Source organism: Amia ocellicauda, chromosome 11, assembly GCF_036373705.1.
Source record: "Amia ocellicauda isolate fAmiCal2 chromosome 11, fAmiCal2.hap1, whole genome shotgun sequence".
In the NCBI taxonomy this organism is placed as follows: Eukaryota; Metazoa; Chordata; class Actinopteri; order Amiiformes; family Amiidae; genus Amia; species Amia ocellicauda.
This window is the reverse complement of record NC_089860.1, coordinates 23274914-23292502: the sequence shown is the minus strand read 5'-3', so window position 1 is coordinate 23292502 and position 17589 is coordinate 23274914. Positions and strand designations below refer to the sequence as shown.

Sequence of the window (17589 nt, the reverse complement as noted above, 5' to 3'; positions counted from 1 at the left end):
TTGTACACATCACACTTGTGCTGCTTTCCCACATGTGACAAGGAGGTGCTTACCCACAGTATAGTTATTCATGGAATTGTTTGGGGGTTTTATGTTTACTTTTTTTAAACCATTGCCAAAATAAGTGTGATGAACTAAGGTGTCCTTTTCAGGGCTGGATAAAAGGGCCCAGTCCTCTGTTACTGTTTTTATTTTTAAATTTATATATTTGTTTATCATCGGGGGCAGTTTTAGAACATAATGTAAATCCTTTACTTGATCACTGCTCCAAAACATACAAGCTGCCAAAAGATGTGGAATTTATCAACCACATAATGCTTAACTTTCTAATTTGCCATTTTCTATCTAGTGCAATTTAAGAACCTGAGCACTTCAGCCTCTGCACCTGTTTTTCCGCCAAAAACTCAAAGATCGCACAGGTCTGGTAGCTGACATCAACTTTACTCATGACTCTGTTATTAGCAAACTAAACAGTTCTCACCTTAATAATAAGATGGATAAATACTTTATACCCCTTTAATGTTATACATGATTGAGAGTAAATGGCATAAATACAATATTACTTGCATCACTGTATTATTTTATGTTAAACTGATAGTTTTAAAAGGAATAAAATGAGAAGTTGATCTCAAACTATTTTCTTAAATTTATTGGAGTTTCTTAATGAACAACTTTGAAAAGTTTTATATGAAACAAATCATGTAGCCGACAGAACTTTAAGTTAGTGGGTGAGATCAATCTGAATTTAAAAATCAGTTTGCAACCAACTTCCTTTTCTCCTACTGAAAATCATGCAAATAACGTGCAGAATGCAGAGCCAAATGGGGAGAAGACAATGTTAACATGTTTTTTAGGAATCTTAGGGCTTGACTAAATCAAAACTGACCTTCCCATGGATCACCACGTACAAATCTGTATCACGGTTTCATGTATTGTTAGCGGACATTTTATACATATTTATTATTCAAAATGCAAGAGGATACAACTTTGTAATGTGTGGTTTATGGATAGATACAATTTTTGATTTGGTCTAGCCCGAAGTCACAATCAGCAATAAAGTTAAACATCTGTCATGGCTGCTTACAGATACCTAGATCGTACTGCCACCAAAGATTTGGTTTTGGCAGCATTTTTGTGAACTAAAGCAACAGATATATTGCCAATCATATATTGTTTTGTGTCACATGCCAACATCTGCTGTGAGAGACCAGTTGCACCTTTTTTTCTGAAATTATGAGTAGTACTCCTATCTTGAGCAGAAGCACAGTGCATTACAGATGCTATTACAAGGGTTTGATGGATAACTGGACTGCAGCAAATATTTAAATACAAGCACAAGGGGATACTGCTTGTTATAAATGTAATAAATCACTATGGTTTTAGATGATAAAAATATATTTTACTCACAGGTGTCCTTAACGGCATTATTTTAAAGTAAGCATCTTTTGTTTATTTAGTTTTCTTTGAAGTAACTGAAAATAGATAAAGGACACTTTAATGAGTAAATATACCTTTGTAAATTCCTTCCAGAGGAGTTATTACAATGCTATGGAGTATTAACACCTCAGGTTTGATTTTCAAAAATAGTATATGTGTTTATATATGCATATTTCTGTAACCAGTTTGTAGACCTATTCAAGCTGTGCTGAAGGACAGCAGGTCAGATTAAGGTTATTAAATCTGACAACCTCAGATTAAATTAATAATTGATTTTAACACGGAGATACAGTGAAGATGAGAGCTATAGACACACTGCTGAATGAGCCTGTTTATTTTACATTTTCAGCTGTTCTAATCTAGCAGAAGATTACAATATCTGCCTGATTGAATTACTACAGACTGGCAGAAAGATTAAACTAACTCTGATACTAGGAAGAATTTCAATGATAGACCATAGTTTTATGTGAACTCTCTTATCTAGAAAAAAAGAAAAAAGAATAATTGAATTCCTTAATTTTAAGATTTCATTATTGTGCACATTTCATTGGGTGGACAACAACATTGTCGATATTCATCAGATTCAGAGACTCGGTTAAAAAACTATATAAATACATACATATATATATACAAGGTTTATGGTGATTGTACAAATATATAGATAGAAAATAAGCATATGTGTTTTGAGAGATTGTGTTGAAATAGCTGTCGGTATTATGTGAGTGTGTATTCGGACTGATCTTCCCAACAAATAGTGTCAAAAATGTTTAAATGCAATCGGGATCTGTACAGTGCTGATGGTCTGAAGCTATCATTGCAGACAGCGTTCATTATTCATACAAGAAACCACACTAACCTGCATTCTGACTGTTCCCACGGTGTCATTTAAGCTGGAGGCATCTCTCGCCTTTAATTTACATAGAATAATTGTCAAAACTGAGATAGCAGATACAAGTGTTACCTGCAGATTTTTAAATGTTTTATTTGCATAAAATATTTCAATAAGTTTAATTGTAGTATGTAACCTGTACTGGTTTAAAAACTCTCCTTTTTGCATATTTTCTAACACAAAGTCTCAAAGCTTCAGACCCTCTGTATCCAACAGCCCCATTTCTAAAGATGGTTTTAACTGCACAGAACAAAACCGTTCTCAAGATCAAAAGGTTGGCGTACCTGCAAGGGGAGAGCATGGTCTAGCAAACGGCACAATACATTTCAAGAGACTACTTTATACTTGCAAAGGGTGTGCAATAATAGATACAAATGTTTTTCCAAATGAATTATTCTAGGAATACACCGTTTACACAATTTAAGTGAAATATAGATTTAAATAAAAGGCTTGTTAATAACGGAATGTCTTGACAGTGTTTCATGGTAAATGGAGGTGTTGTATTGTGTTGATTAACTGGAAGAAATAAAATGTAAATTCCATCTGAAGTGGGTGCGTTTTATTATTATTATTATTGCATATGGTGTAATTGTTTTCTGTAACCAACTATGATGTAAACGCTATAGTAGTATGTTTCTGGCCCTCTTAAACCCACATTCATCGGGTAACAGTCAATCAGAATAACCTTTCAGATGAATCACTCCAATACAATTCATGGAATGGTACAATACTCCGGTGATACAATGGTAATTTACTGTGAAGTGTTTAATATCAACTGGAGTAGAGTTTTTTAATGTGTATTGAATGTTAAAAGTGGGGGCTAGTCCAATCAGAGGTCATGCTGCATCAAAGGACAAAGATCGACGGCTAACTGCAGTAACAATGGGATTAAAGTATCTGCCTCTGCTTGTCTGAATGTGTGTGTGGTACATACAGTAAAATGGATGAAACAATGTAATATGTAGACATTTTGCCTCTAGATGACAGTCTCTGAGTACCTGGGAGATTTGTATTTAAATATATAAACATTGTATTCTATTTCTGCAGAATCAGAGTAGCAATTTCAAAAACATTTCTCAAGAACCAGAGCATATTTGTGTACTTCTTACTGGAGTAGTGTGGTTATTTTAAGTCATTCTGGAAAACACTATTCATCCATCTACAATAATACTTTCCAAATATATAGAATAAACACATTCAAGTTAAATTTGAAATTGAATACAGAATGACAAGAATGTGCCCATTTATTCGATAATCCCTTAATATACTGTCATGTGATGTGAGGTGAAAATCGGTACAAAATGGCTCCAGACTCTTCTGTAATATCCCCTGAGGAAGAAGATATATACTTGCCTATTTGCCCATCAGAGGGAGCTGTTCCTCTGTCGTGTGTGCATTTTAACATTGAATAAAAATGAATTCACATGAACGGTACATGTTAGTCACAGTCACTGACAATTCAAAGACGAGCCTGCTTACTGCAGTTGAAATTCCTGTGCTGTCAGGGTGAATACATGATCGGTGAACGAGGCTATTCTTTACTGAATCCAGGACTTTCTTAGGTAGAGGTATTAATATACTCTCTCTCTCTATATTCCTATTAATCATTATTTCAGCATGTTCTTCTGCCTGGTTTGTATCAGTCATAAGAAGAGTTATGTAAGCCACACACACACAATACAATGGGAACCTGTATTGTATTACTGTAATAAAAGGCAGTTGAGGCAAGAGGTATCTGTGCTTGGGGCATCCCCATGCTCCTGCTCTCACCAGGCATCTGTCATTTTCTGTAGCATCTCCTGCTCCATTACTGGTAGTCTGCCCTCCATCTTATTGTGCTTGGTACTGTTTATATAGTGAGTATTACCTTTTCTCACAACAACATCAAATCAAAGGAATAAATGTGTCCTTCAGTTACCTACCTATCTATCTATATATCTATCTATCTACTGCTAACTGCCTGTCCGCCTGTTTGTGTATCTGGATTCAATTAAAATGTCAGTATCATCAGAGAATCAAATGAAGTCAGTGCCCCAGCTAGCAGGTTTGTGATAATGTGATTATGGCTTGAGACTCATTATAGCACAAAACAGCATGACACAACATACACACATCAACAGATCTGGTATTGCTGGCTGCAATGCATGTTTCAGTTTGGGAGCTCTCCTCCAATACCCAGCGCGCTCGCCTGGCCTCACAGCACACAAAAAGGTGAGACAGTTTGTACAAGAGAGCAAGCAGCCTGTACTGAAACATACATAAATAAATCAGCCTTTAAACAGTGACTGTGCTTCCTCCTTCTTATTCAGTCCATTTTAGGAAAAGTGATGATTTAATGATGATGATGATGATGATGATAACTACAGCAATTGCACATGCATGTATTAAGATGTCCATTTGTGTTATTTTAGTGTTGAGATTTAAGTGCAATTTAAGTGCAAACAGTACACAGGATGCTCCCGCAATAAATGCATTTACCAAACACACCAGGTGCTTGAGAGAAAAAATAAATGGTACCCTGTCTGCGTCTATGCGTTTTCTCTTTGTCTGAGTGCTGTGTGACAGGGATGTGCACTGTGGGAGCGGGGGAGGAGGAGGAGGAATAGGAGGTGGGAGAGAGAGAGAGAGAGAGAGAGAGAGAGAGAGAGAGAGAGAGAGACGATACCCAGAAAGACAGGCAAAAAAAAAAAAAAGCAAGCCAGAGGAGGACTGCAGTTCTCGACACATTTAATGAGCTCATTCTGACAGCGGGAGGAGGGCGGGGTTTTCCAGCATCATGTACAGCTGCTGATGTTCAGCTGCAAGGGGGAAAAATCAAAGCCATGGATGCAGATTTGTGGGTCCTGGGCCTCGATTCATTCTGGAGATTAATCAAAGGGTAAGGATGGCATTGTCTGTGCGTCGGTCTGCCCGTGTAACCAAAAGAAGGGCGTAGATCCCAATGCCGTGGACATGGAGAGGCGTTTGGTGTAGCCACCGGTTCAAATAAATCAATATATTGTATGCATTTGCATTGTTATATTAGCGGAGAACCAGGCTTTGTTTTTTGATTTTAGCATGTGTTGTGCAATCGAGTTGTTATCCGTGATTGGTGTGTGTGTGTGTGTGTGTGTGTGTGTGTGTGGTGGGGGGGGGGGTGTAGATGTAGTTGTGTGGTTATCTAGAAAAATATACACAAGTGTCATTGGGATGGAAGCGAAAGAGCCGCTCATGTGTTCATATAGGCTTGGCCTGTGCGATAGGCTCCGGAAGATGACAAGTGCATCGCTGATGGCTGTTGTGGCTGCTGGCTTCACATCACATCAGGCCTTTTGAAATAATGTGTCTACCACAGCGGTGGGTAGTGACACATGTGCACCAGCAAGAAAGACACCTTTATTTGGGGGAAATGCCTCTGGGAGAATCCTCTGTGTGCCGGTATGTCATTGTTTTTATTCCGGCCCTCCAGATGTGCGTCGCTCCATTCGGAACAGCTGGATGAGAGATGCCGGTTCTCTCTATTTTAACGACATTGATTTGAATTGTGCTATTTGTGTTACATTAACCTGTCATTAAGGGATTTGGATGGAATGCAATTGCTGCCATTGCTTTCCAGTGACGTGATTATTATTATGTATTATTATTATTTTATTATGATGATTATTGTTGTTGTTATTTGATTTTACATAAACGATGGTGCTCATGAATATTTTCATTTACATAATGTTTACTATCCAGTGCAATTCAAACAGCACATATATTATTTTTTAACATCTCAATAATTTAATTGGATTATATACATTTATTATTATTATTATTATTATTATTATTATTATTATTATAGGATATTATATATGGATATTAATTAATCAAAATAAATGGGAGACATCCTAGTAAATACTTTTAAAATATTAATAAAATGCTTATATGTTCACAGTGTTATCTGATGAAGATAAGCACTTAAGTTAAAGCTAGATTAATAACCAGTTATAATACATTTAGTTAACTCCAATATAATTTTACACAAAACATAACATTTCCCCTTAGTTAGTTCATTAATACTTATGAACAGAACCAGTATTCATGACATATTCTGTCTTTATTTTGTATCCCTCCCCCATTTAATTAATGAATAGGTGTTTGTTGTAAAGTTTCAGTGCCAGTGCTTGACTTATTTTGCTCAATTTGCCAACTTTGAAATCAGGTGTTAAAATGAATATAAAGCCATTGTAAAAGCATTCATAAAGGTATTTTGTCAAATATGTTATGTACCTGTGTCAGGCGGCATTGCTTTTGACTTTCATCATTCAAGCAAACATAGTTTTCATTTTTAAACTCAAGACTGTATCAACAGAGAAGGCATCTTCAGTGGAGGTCTGGTAATCTGTGAATGACTTCCTGCTTTCCTGGTTGTTGCATTTACTGTGTTTGCGTTATTTCAAAATAAAACCTGAATCGAATCCAAACTCTGACACACCTGCCAGGTTGCAAATTCTGATTTTGTTGTTTGATGTTAGCCATGTGTTTGCACAAACCACCATTTGCTTCTGGGCTTTGAAACATTTGATTTGGCTGGTGGGTGAAGTTTTTATTTTATTTACTCCGGACATTGTAGCTGTCTTCTGATGAATACATATTAGGTTTTCTGGGTGTTATCGTCTCATAATTCAAGCAGTAGTCAACGTGCTGCCTGAAGATGTTAAGTGACAAAATAATATTAAATTAATATCACAATAATTAATATAGTCACCTAGCAAATACCTTCTGTGCATGTTTTTTAGGATATGAGCTAGTGTGGCATTTAAAATCACCCACACGCTGTAAAACATATCACCGTCATCAATGCAAGGCTAATCTTCATAACAGCAGAACAGTGATAAACTATAAGGCAAGCTACTGCATTGGTGTTTATCTCCACACATCCTACCTGGCATTTACAGTGATGGAAATAGACCAGAGGAATGACTGGACTGGAGTTTTCAAAAGAAACAGACTTTTTCTGTCATGTAGCCTTGTATTGATGGCAAAACTGCTACAGGGGCTTGTTTTCATATTTTGGCTGCCAGTGTCTATAGTGTGCTTCAGCATTTCAGGATCTTGACGGTGGTTAAGAGATACGAGGCCAGTTGAATTCGGCTTCTTTTGTTGATTCTGTCCTTCAGTCTTGACCAAGAGTCAGCCCGTCTAGTTGTATTGAAGGGGGCTTAGCAACAGGAATGCAGGACGTTGGGGTCCATGTGAATTAGAGACACTTCCTTCCCCCTCAGAGGTTCGCCCGCCTGTTCTCAAGCAAAAGCACATCATCACTTCACTTGTTCGGCTTTGTTGAGTTAGCAAGTGTAAATTAAAGCAAACACCCCGGGTTGCATAACTTGTGCAAAGTTATTTTAAACATTACAGCCTACTTAGTCCAATCCATTATTGCAAATGTGGCGAATTGTATGATCAACGTGAATGGGCAAATAAATACACTGTATTCATATGAACTCATTGTAGCATTTTATAACACACAAGTATACATTAAATTGTGTAGTTCTCTACAGCAGTTATAAGGTAACTGTCATATGTTTTTGAAGTCTATTAGATTCATGCATTTAGCAAGCCTACGCCATCTCTCCAGTTTCTATAGTGATGCTGTTATAGTTTTGTTTTGCCATTCACCAACTACATGACAGTGTTGAACTATTGTGTATAAGAGTTTCCCGAGAAATTAACTGGAAATAGTGCTTGAGACCCAAGTGCTGTGGATTAAACAGTGATTTTGTTGGTGTTATTATTTTGTGCACTAAAACAGTAAAAACAAAAGCAATTGTATTTAAACATTTCACAGTACACCCTGTTCAATACCTGCAAATAAACTAATAATGCCTAGTACTGGGTTTTTGTACTCCAACAGACAGGGATTTGTATGTAACTTCAAAGTTATGTTGCTGTACTGCATTTCACTTCCCTAAAACTGCATTGCAACACGTGACTCATTCTATAATGGTTCCCCAGCGGGAAAGAGGATTTAATGACTTTTTGGCACATTCTGAATCCTTATCCTGCCTATTTGTGGAGCTGTGGGGGTTGGATTGCATTGTGTACCCAGGTCCTGCTCTGCGCAGACCTCAAGACTAAAGGCTTCTCTTCCCATCACTCTTGGTACAAAATAGTTAATTGTAACTATGGAAATGAGCACCACTGGGAAATTGAACCCCCCAGAGGTTAGCGATGTTGGCTCAGGTCTGTGTTTTGTGTCGATTACGATTGAAGGGTTTGGGTTTACAGTGTCTTGCGTGTAAGAACCACATTGCCCGTTGTGTATTCTGACAGGAAATATTAGCACTTTAAATAAACATTAGCAATTTAATTAAACATGGATAAAATACCTTCTTTCTGAAGGTCTTTACATAACCATGTTATTTATTTTTGTAACATCATTGTAGGTGCCCTTGTTTGTAATAATTTAGAAAGAAAACCAAAATAGCAAGAACATGAAGATGTTAAAGGAATTCTGATTATGATTCTATATTAGAATGTTAGGAAAGCCTCTTTAAGCCTTTTTAAATTAGATGGATGATCTTTGCAATTGAAATCCCGACAATTTATCTATGTATTGAGATGAAGACCTTGCCGAAAGCACTTTGATATCCAGACTTTTCTTTTTTCCAATGTATAATTAAAAACATGGTTTGGATTGCAATTGAGTGGCTTAACGTCCTTTCATGATGGTATAGCCTTTTGAATCCTGAAGCCATTTGGTGTATGAATCCTTTTGTTAAAAATGTCTTTAGACTTTATTAGAACGTTACCTTCATATTTCCCTAGAATTTAGCTTGGTTTAATTTTTTCCCACCATTACGTATCACCAGTTATGCCAGTGGTTTACTTTGATTGAGGACAACTGACAGAATGGACAGAGACTGGGCTATTAAAAGAAATAGATTTTGTCCACAGTTGTCCACTCACTAATCACATGTAACAGATTTGTCAAACAACATACAGTTCATCTGCTCCATCCACAACCTTAAACATAGTCAACTCATTTATAGGGTAGCATGTAAGAGAACTCATGTTATTTCTTCTAATGATTTCTGGATTACAGCATCATAAGACTTTTAAATGAGAAAACAAAGTGTGTAAGTGCAAGTTATGTCATTTTACATCAAAACTAATCCCATGTCTACTGCTGTCATCAGACTTAAGAGTCACCTGACCTTGTTGTGCTCTACACCAAGCTGACTGGTCAAAGCCTGTCATCTCTGATTTTAAGAGGGCCTCCAGCTGAAATGGCATTACTAGTTGTGAAGCGCACACTGGCACAGCTTGTGGGTTGCATAACCTGGATTATTACATTCCCAGTGTCCAAAAATATGATATTGATTTTTTATTTTTTTCTCCCCCTCTGAAATATCTGCAATTTCCACTAGGAAGGAATGATCGTTTTAAGCGGCATGTAAAATAAGACCTGTCTGGTGCAAAGCTTTGAAAAAATAAATAAAAAGGAATTAATCACTCCTCAGGAAGCAATAGGAAATAGGTCTGTAGTGATGATTGTGTTCAGGGTGTGGGATGCCTGGTGAGATTAACATAGAGTGCATGGTGACAAATAATACCCTTTTGTATTATTGTTATTATCCCTTCAGCAAAGTATACTATTTTAAAACTGCGCTTCTTACACCACTCCCTGTGTTGCCTGGTTCAAGTACACACTGTGCAAGGACAGAATTGTGATAGACTATTACAGGGTTATACTAAATTGTTCCAAGATCCATTTTTAAATCAGTTTTAGAAGTCAGAAAAGACTGTGCTTCGTTTCTCATGGATGTTTTAACACTGTATTTGGTCATATTCACTTAACAAACCTTCTGCAGTCAAGCGTGCGATTCCTTCTGTCCACTTCAGTCTTCAGCACGTGTGAGTGTGTCTGTCCTTGAGCATCAGGACGAGTTCTGCGTGCTTCTATATGCAGTATGGGGAAAATAGTGCTCTGTTAAACATGTAAATGACATGCACTGCACCGAGTCATCGTTAATTAGATACACACCAAACAAACAAGAAAAAACAGACTGTGCTTACATACTTATGTTCTTCAAGCAGCGCCATTGGACAGACAGGCTTATTGTAGTTGAACATATTAAAATTATGCTTTTAGAGCATCCAATAAAATGGCAGGTGTAATTATCACATTAAGCCTCTATATATGTTGCCACTGTTTCAGAATGCAATGTACTCTTAAGTGACTCCTGAAGGGCATGTGATGCCTTCGGTGAGGGCTCATCTGGTGAAGGTGCAACCACTGCTGGAACGTGTGGGATAAATCATGAGCATAGTTTAAACAACTCACGGTATTAAATGGGCCTGCATTGCAGCACCGCATGGCATGACTTTACTAATGGTTTGCTTTAGCCGTGCATCTGGCAGATTGGTTCCAATGCCCCCAAAAGCATTGAACACGTGATGGGAACAAACAGTGGGCTGCCTTCTGAACAGGATCGAGGTGAGGCCCTCTAGTCCAGGCACTGTATTGGCCTTATCTGTGTGATGTCATGTCCGTTTGGTTAAATCGGAAGCGTCCTGCTCCTTCTCAGCCGTTAACAGTCTGCTGGTGTTTTTTGATGTTTCCATTTCATTATATAGATGGTTTTGCCTCCATGCTGCACGTCTGCACACCAGCAGCTGCTGATAGCCCTTTCATAGTAAGATGAAATGTGACCGCTGCTCCTTGCATAATAGCAAAAGCTGCATTTCCGTCCTCAGGTCTATAATAACATAATCCTCATGAATTTAGGGTAATGCTCCAGGGTTTAAGTAGGAGACTGCTTGCGGATTACAGTCAGACAGATGTTGGTGGCTGTCTGACTGCTTGGCCCTGGGGAGTATACCCTTGAAGGCGATGTCCCACGCTGGCCTGTACTGGAATCTAATCAACTACAGGATATTAAAGTCTCTGTTAACTATATTTTGAAGTAACATAACTTTTTAATTTCCTCTGTAAGCTTCATTTTAGTGTCAAATGTTACTCAATACACTAAAAACAAGACTCTAAAAAGTACTACCTAAATGTAACTGTAAAACTATTCTCACCTTCATCTCTATCTCTAATTTTAAAGCCTGTTGACACATTTTCTAATGTGTTTTTTATTGTGACCTTTTTCATAAACGTACAAATCTTATTATTAGCATCACACCAAAATAATATTCATCATCTTGACTCTGAACTGAATGTATAATTTAATGTATTCATGATAATAAATGAGAAATATATATTTCATTATTATTGTAGTTTTTCTCATGTTTTTCTCCCCCCCACTAAAATTCTGTGGTATACGAGATCATGCCTGATGGATCGTGGCACACTGGGAGAAAAACACTCTTCTAGAGTATAGAGGACTTATGAATAAGTAATGAACAAAAACATTTCTATTTGATGCAGTAAGCAACTCTATGAATTTAGTAGTTGAAGAAGTATTCTGTTTGATGCAGTATTCAGTCTTGATAGACATTGTCAGCAATGGTAATATAGAAACAGATTAAAACAGACCTGTCACCAACTATATAGGCCTAGGGCTAGAATAGATAGTTGGAAAAGACTAGTTATATTTAAGAAAACACGTATTCAAACCTGTCATTTATTTATATATATGAGAAACATTTTGAATGTGGAAAACAATTTGTGCATTCAACAGTGTAGACTTTAAGGAACATGCATATCAACTAAAGTCATCTCGGGAGACAAATCTAGGTCATGATGTCAATGCAATACATTCAAAACTTAGGATCAGGACAAAGAAGTGGGGCACCGAGCTTGAAGCAGTTGATAGTATCTCTGTTTTTGTTTTATATTCCTGTCTGGGAACTCCTTCTTGGGTGGCGTATTGTAGAATCGCGGCTCTTGTAAAAAAGAGCATTTTTCAATTAAACATGAAAGGGAAGGGCTGTGACTGTTTTTAATTTTCCTTCAATATGCAGTGTACACAGGTATCTCCTGTGTCTGCAGTGGAGTCTCAGGGGTTTATTTTACCCCTAAATTCCTACTATTAGTGATTTTTGCAGTCAAAATGACTAAATAGTGTCAAAGAATACATTCATTCAGAGTTCATTTTTGGTGCCTTGGGTCTATGCACTTGGAAAGCATGTTTTTTAAGGATGAAAATATGGATTAAGGAAATAAAAGAGTAAACTTGATTTTGTTCTATAGTGTATGTTTTATAAAACAGATTTCAATGCTTTCTTTTTTTTTTTTGCTTTTTAAATGGAATGTGTGGCATCTGTATTTGAATAATATATTTTTCCAAGTTTATGGAAGACTTTTGTTGTTGATTTGCTCCAAATTCTCCTCTTCAAGCTCTCTAATACTCTGCATATTGGGATATTTATAATAATATAATAAGCAGTGATTGAGCTGGCCTGTTTTGGTCTGTGCAGCAGGCTTTGCTCTTTCCCACACTTGCCCTCTCCACAGGTTCCTGAAGCCAGTGCTCTGTAGTTTTATTAGCATAACCTTTTAAGCATGATAATAAATGAGAAATGTTAATTTCATTATTATTATTATAAATAGCCTGATACACGGAGTATTAGAGAGCTTGAAGAGGAGAATTTGGAGCAATATGCAACAAAATTATATTTTCTTTCTTTTCCCCAATTAAAAGTTATTGGTTTTGTTTGTTTGTTATGTTTAATTTTTCCGGGTACCACATATGGTGTGAAGAAGAGAAAATAACATAAGTGAGATTTATATCAAGCCTCTGTTTGCATGACATGCCTCAGGCAGGCAAGTATGTAGTAATTAACACTTCATTAATTACTGCATGCTTTTTCTATCATATTTAAGTGGAATATGGTACTGTATTAGCTATATCACTTTATACCTTTCCATTGGTGGATGGTGTGCCATGGGGGTGGTGCTTAATAAAATATGTCTGCAGTGCAGTCTAACATAACAACAGCTCTGTTGGTGAATCTTAGTCTAATTAAATATTAAGGGTGCTCTATGCAACTGTGTTAATCAGTTGGTGAGAATCCAGAGTAACTATGCGTGTGGCACCAGCATTTTAATGCCAATATTTTCCTCTCAGTGTGCCGTCGGTCAAGCCGGGCAGACGTGGCTTTCTCATTAGCAGAAATAAAATGGTAACTTTGTATACTGGAGGACAGCTGCAAATGTTTCCACTGGAAGGTGAAAGGTAGCTACTCTGTGAGCAATGTGTACAATCTGGAATCTAGTAAGTTTTTTTGTTTATTTATTTGTTCTCTTTTCTGATGATCGTTACAAAAAAATTAAGTAAAGCATGCTTCATTGCTGTAATCATTAGTTTGTCTGTTTTGACAAGAATTAAATTGGGTGGCACTGATATGGATGCTGATGGGAGTGTGATGGCATGTGAAAAAACATAAAGTCATTATGTTTGTGTTACTGTCTCCAGATTAAACTGTCCACAACCTGCAAGGATCTCTGGTAATGTTGACGAAATGGATGGCTGTTTGTCCTTCTGTTGGGACATTATCTCTCCGTGTTGTCGCACACTCATTGTCGGCTTATGACCATTTATATTTTCCCATTAATTATGTTTCAATAGCTCCCAATAGCTATTGTTTTGTTGCTCTTTCTTGACCATTTGCCTCAATTGTAAAGAAAATTAACTAAATTGTTTTGTGAGACTGCCATCTGCAAAGGGATTTGTAGTTACCTTCCAGTCCTCTTTTAGCAGTATTAACAAAAACTCTTCTGTAACTCATTCCCAGTCATTAACAAGTTTAAATGTGTAACCATTACAGGATACTGACATGAAGATTCTCGTTGTAATGACAGGTGCTTGTTGATATTTTAGTATCAATAAAATGAAGGCCCATCACGGTGCAGTATGCATTCACTGAGAATCAGCCATTGACTGGGGAAAGATAAGACTGAACAGACAGCAGTGTCCTTTGTGTTTGTTGGGGGGATTCTGTTTCTCTCACCTTCTGCATTTCCTTTTTTTACTCCACAGCAGATAAGGATGAATCTAAGAGGGAAAAGCTAGTCACCAGCACTTCACCAGCACCAGTTTATTTCAGTACTGATGAATGGAAAACATATGTGTGTGTGTTTTAAAGGGGTCAGTTTGACTTCTGCCTGCATTTAGTTGCCCCTCGCTATTGAACACAGTGAAGGACGGTGAGCCATTCTGTTAATAATGAACTTACTGCTGTCTCAGCAATTACACTGAAACAAAGCAAAGAGTAGGGAGCCTTTCATTCCAGCAGCTTGGCCTCAGAGCCCAGCTGGTTGGACATGTGGATGGTAACCAGGGGGGCTGAAGTCTGTGCAGGTTAAATAAAATAAGAAATAAAACCTTGGAAATCATTTTCAGTCGTCCTTTTCATACCCTGATGCAGTGTCATCAAGCCTTTCATGGAAAACCACAGCGGAGCTCTTGTTTGCGATGGGATCATGGGAAAACAAAGGCACTGGTGCATTCTGGGAAATGAAGGCAGTTTACTGGGCCTCTGCAGATTGGTCGGCCGCTAAATTATGACCCCATAAGGTCAAAAAAGGTGCAGATGTGGGGTTTCAAAAATACAAACATGCTATTAGACTGGAGCTTGAGATTCACCATTTTTAATCTGATCTCAGACCGTAAATTCCAAATTGATCCTAGGGAGATCTATATGCTTGTGCACATCAGACTGAGTCCTCGCTTGCTATTCTTGTACTAATTTTCTACTGTAGCCTGTGCAGGGAGTAGAAAGACTGGTCTTTAGCTGCTGGTTTATTACATGCTGTAAGGCCTGCAGGGTATTATTGCCACAATTTTACATCACAATTAACAACCAGAGTGGGCACGTGGCAGCCCCTGCCATGCATAGGAGGATGTCGAAATTGAGGATGCCCATCTCAACTGCCAGGAAGAAAGAAGTCATTCACCAGAGATTATGATGGCTGGAATGTACCATATTCTATTCTGAATACGATTTAGTAATCTAAATATTGCCAGTTTTTTTAATCCTGATTCTTTTTTTTCTTCAATCTTCTAGTCCTATTTAAAAGGGCATTACTACCTCGGATTTTATGTTTTGAGTCGAATGACTGTACAAGAATAGCCAAGTTTAATATTCAAGAAGTGGCAGTGTAGTTGTATTGTGTGTAAATGCACATTGTGTTAAGGAGGTTTTTTTAAAACAGACTACCTCTTTGTTATGCTGAGTAATTGTAATGGAAATATGTGTGTGCTTGAGTCATATGCTACTGCTGTAGTCACTATGTGCATATAGTATTCAGCAATTATAATTCTGGGTTTTAAAGGTTAGGCTAACTGGTATTCAAGCCCTTTTTTTATTTTCCTAATTCGCCCGGTTCTTAGCTTTGTGATAGTGTGCTCTATAATGAATGTAAATCATATTGAGGCTGAAGCTATGTATTAACATAGCTTATAGCTGACAGAATCGTAGCCAGAGAGCTGGTGTCTTGGCTGTTGGAGAAGGTCTGTATTATACTTCCATCCAGCAGAATATCAGTGCCTTCAAGAGGTATTCATTTGCATCTTTTCATCTTCTTTTTGCAAGTGACACTAATAGATAAGAACACATTGTGTACTTGTAATGTATCCATATTTCCCTGTTAATTACACTTTTTTTTATCCCAGTTAATTTCCTATTAGTTTCAAATTCTGTTAATTACTTTTCTGTTCCCTAGCAGTGCCTCTAACTAACCTATTTTATGTTCCCTTTCTGTGATTACATTTTGTTAAGTCCTAAGTATTAATTATGATAGTATCTTCCTTTAGTTCTTCCAAGTATCGCTGCATATGAAATTAGTGAGGGAGCTCATGCTTTCGTCTGATTTTGAGAAGGAGTTTTCCAGATGGCTTTGAAAAGAACCTGTTCAAATAAGACAAAGAAATTGTCAAAAACCTGGGTCCTTAAATGCGTAAAAATGGCATCAACATCACCAAGCCATACTCAAGCCTGCTGTTGATAGATTAAAAGAGTCTTTTGATCCAACATATTCCAGCTGTAACATTGCAGCTTGTACGCAAGTATTGGATTCAGGCAGGTTTTCCACTAATCAAACCAATTTAGTAAATGGGATCTGGGTTAGAGCAAAAGCCAGAACACAGTGCGGACTGCAGCAGGATTTGAGTGCAAGAGCCTGGTCCTCTCATCTATCGTAAGACATGGCTTCGCTCTCAGGGCTATTTTTTTTCCTTCCTGACTTCCTTTCTCTCAGTGGAACGCAGTCTTGAAATAGATACTCCCCCATCCATAATGCTATAAATAATTACTTGCTTTTTACACCATTGATTTTGTAGAATGTTGTATTGCAAACCTTCACCTTGTTCTTGAAAACAATGGGCAGGTTAATAGTGCTTGATCCGAGTTAAATGTCATCTCCTCCAAGTGTGAAGAGGTGTTCATAAGATTTCATTATTTGTGGTGATTTTCTGGAACACTGTAAGCTATAAATTGGACATAGAGTTGCCTAAAATAAATATGTATGTCTAAAATTGATGCCATGTGATTGTTTTACATTGCACATAGATTGTACTGTTAAAATCCCCATTTCCAAAAATATGTTGTGGTACAATGGGAATGGAAATGAGTAGAATACGAACAGATGCAGTGGTTTTTTTTTAGTTGGATTTTGTGTTGCCGTTGTTGGAAGCCCGACGAGTAAGTGTTACGCAACGTGCAGTAAAAAGATCAGCCCCCACGGAAAGCACAGCCATCATAGACAACTTGTAATGTGGACAGTCATCAGAAACCTGGGATGTAATCTTTTAAGAATAATTATCATTATCCCTTTTCAATAGCCTTTGTGAGGGTCCAACATTAGGAGATGAGAGTATTAACAAAACAAATTTTGAAACATAGTTAGATATCTATGTTTTAAAATAGCTTCAGCATATGAATTACATTAATTATAGAGTACCTGATCACAAATGTAAGAACTGTAAATATAAGGGGGGGAAAAGTGGTTGCATATAGTTTGCATAATGTTAAAAAAAAAAAATCCTGTGTTTTTTCCCCCTCAGTAATCCTTTCTTAAAATAACACATCCTGGCTCCCATGCTTGCTAGCGAATGGAGAAGCTACTGAGAATAGGGTTGATCCATCAATGGTTTTGCCCACATTCGCTGTGAGGGAGCTGCCTCTCTGGGCTGTGTTGGTCTGTAGGTGTACAGCCAGCCTTTTTCAGAGCATCACCCAGCCTGCATCATCACTGTATTAGCATGAGCCAATGGAGACAGTCAATCTCCCAGTGTCATATCTCCTCATGTGGAGCTCTTCTTCCTCTCTCACAGCTGCCATGGTAGTGGGCT

The 17589-nt window shown here is 37.5% G+C and overlaps 1 protein-coding gene across 1 annotated transcript in view; it reads left to right on the top strand.

Annotated features, from left to right (window-relative positions):
- The first annotated feature begins 5056 nt into the window (after positions 1–5056).
- Positions 5057–17589, top strand: part of jakmip2 (janus kinase and microtubule interacting protein 2) — a 30655-nt gene continuing 18122 nt past the window's right edge. The window contains exon 1 of the mRNA XM_066717016.1: positions 5057–5204. The gene's annotated coding sequence lies outside the window, so the exon portion shown is untranslated. The remainder of the gene's footprint in view (positions 5205–17589) is intronic.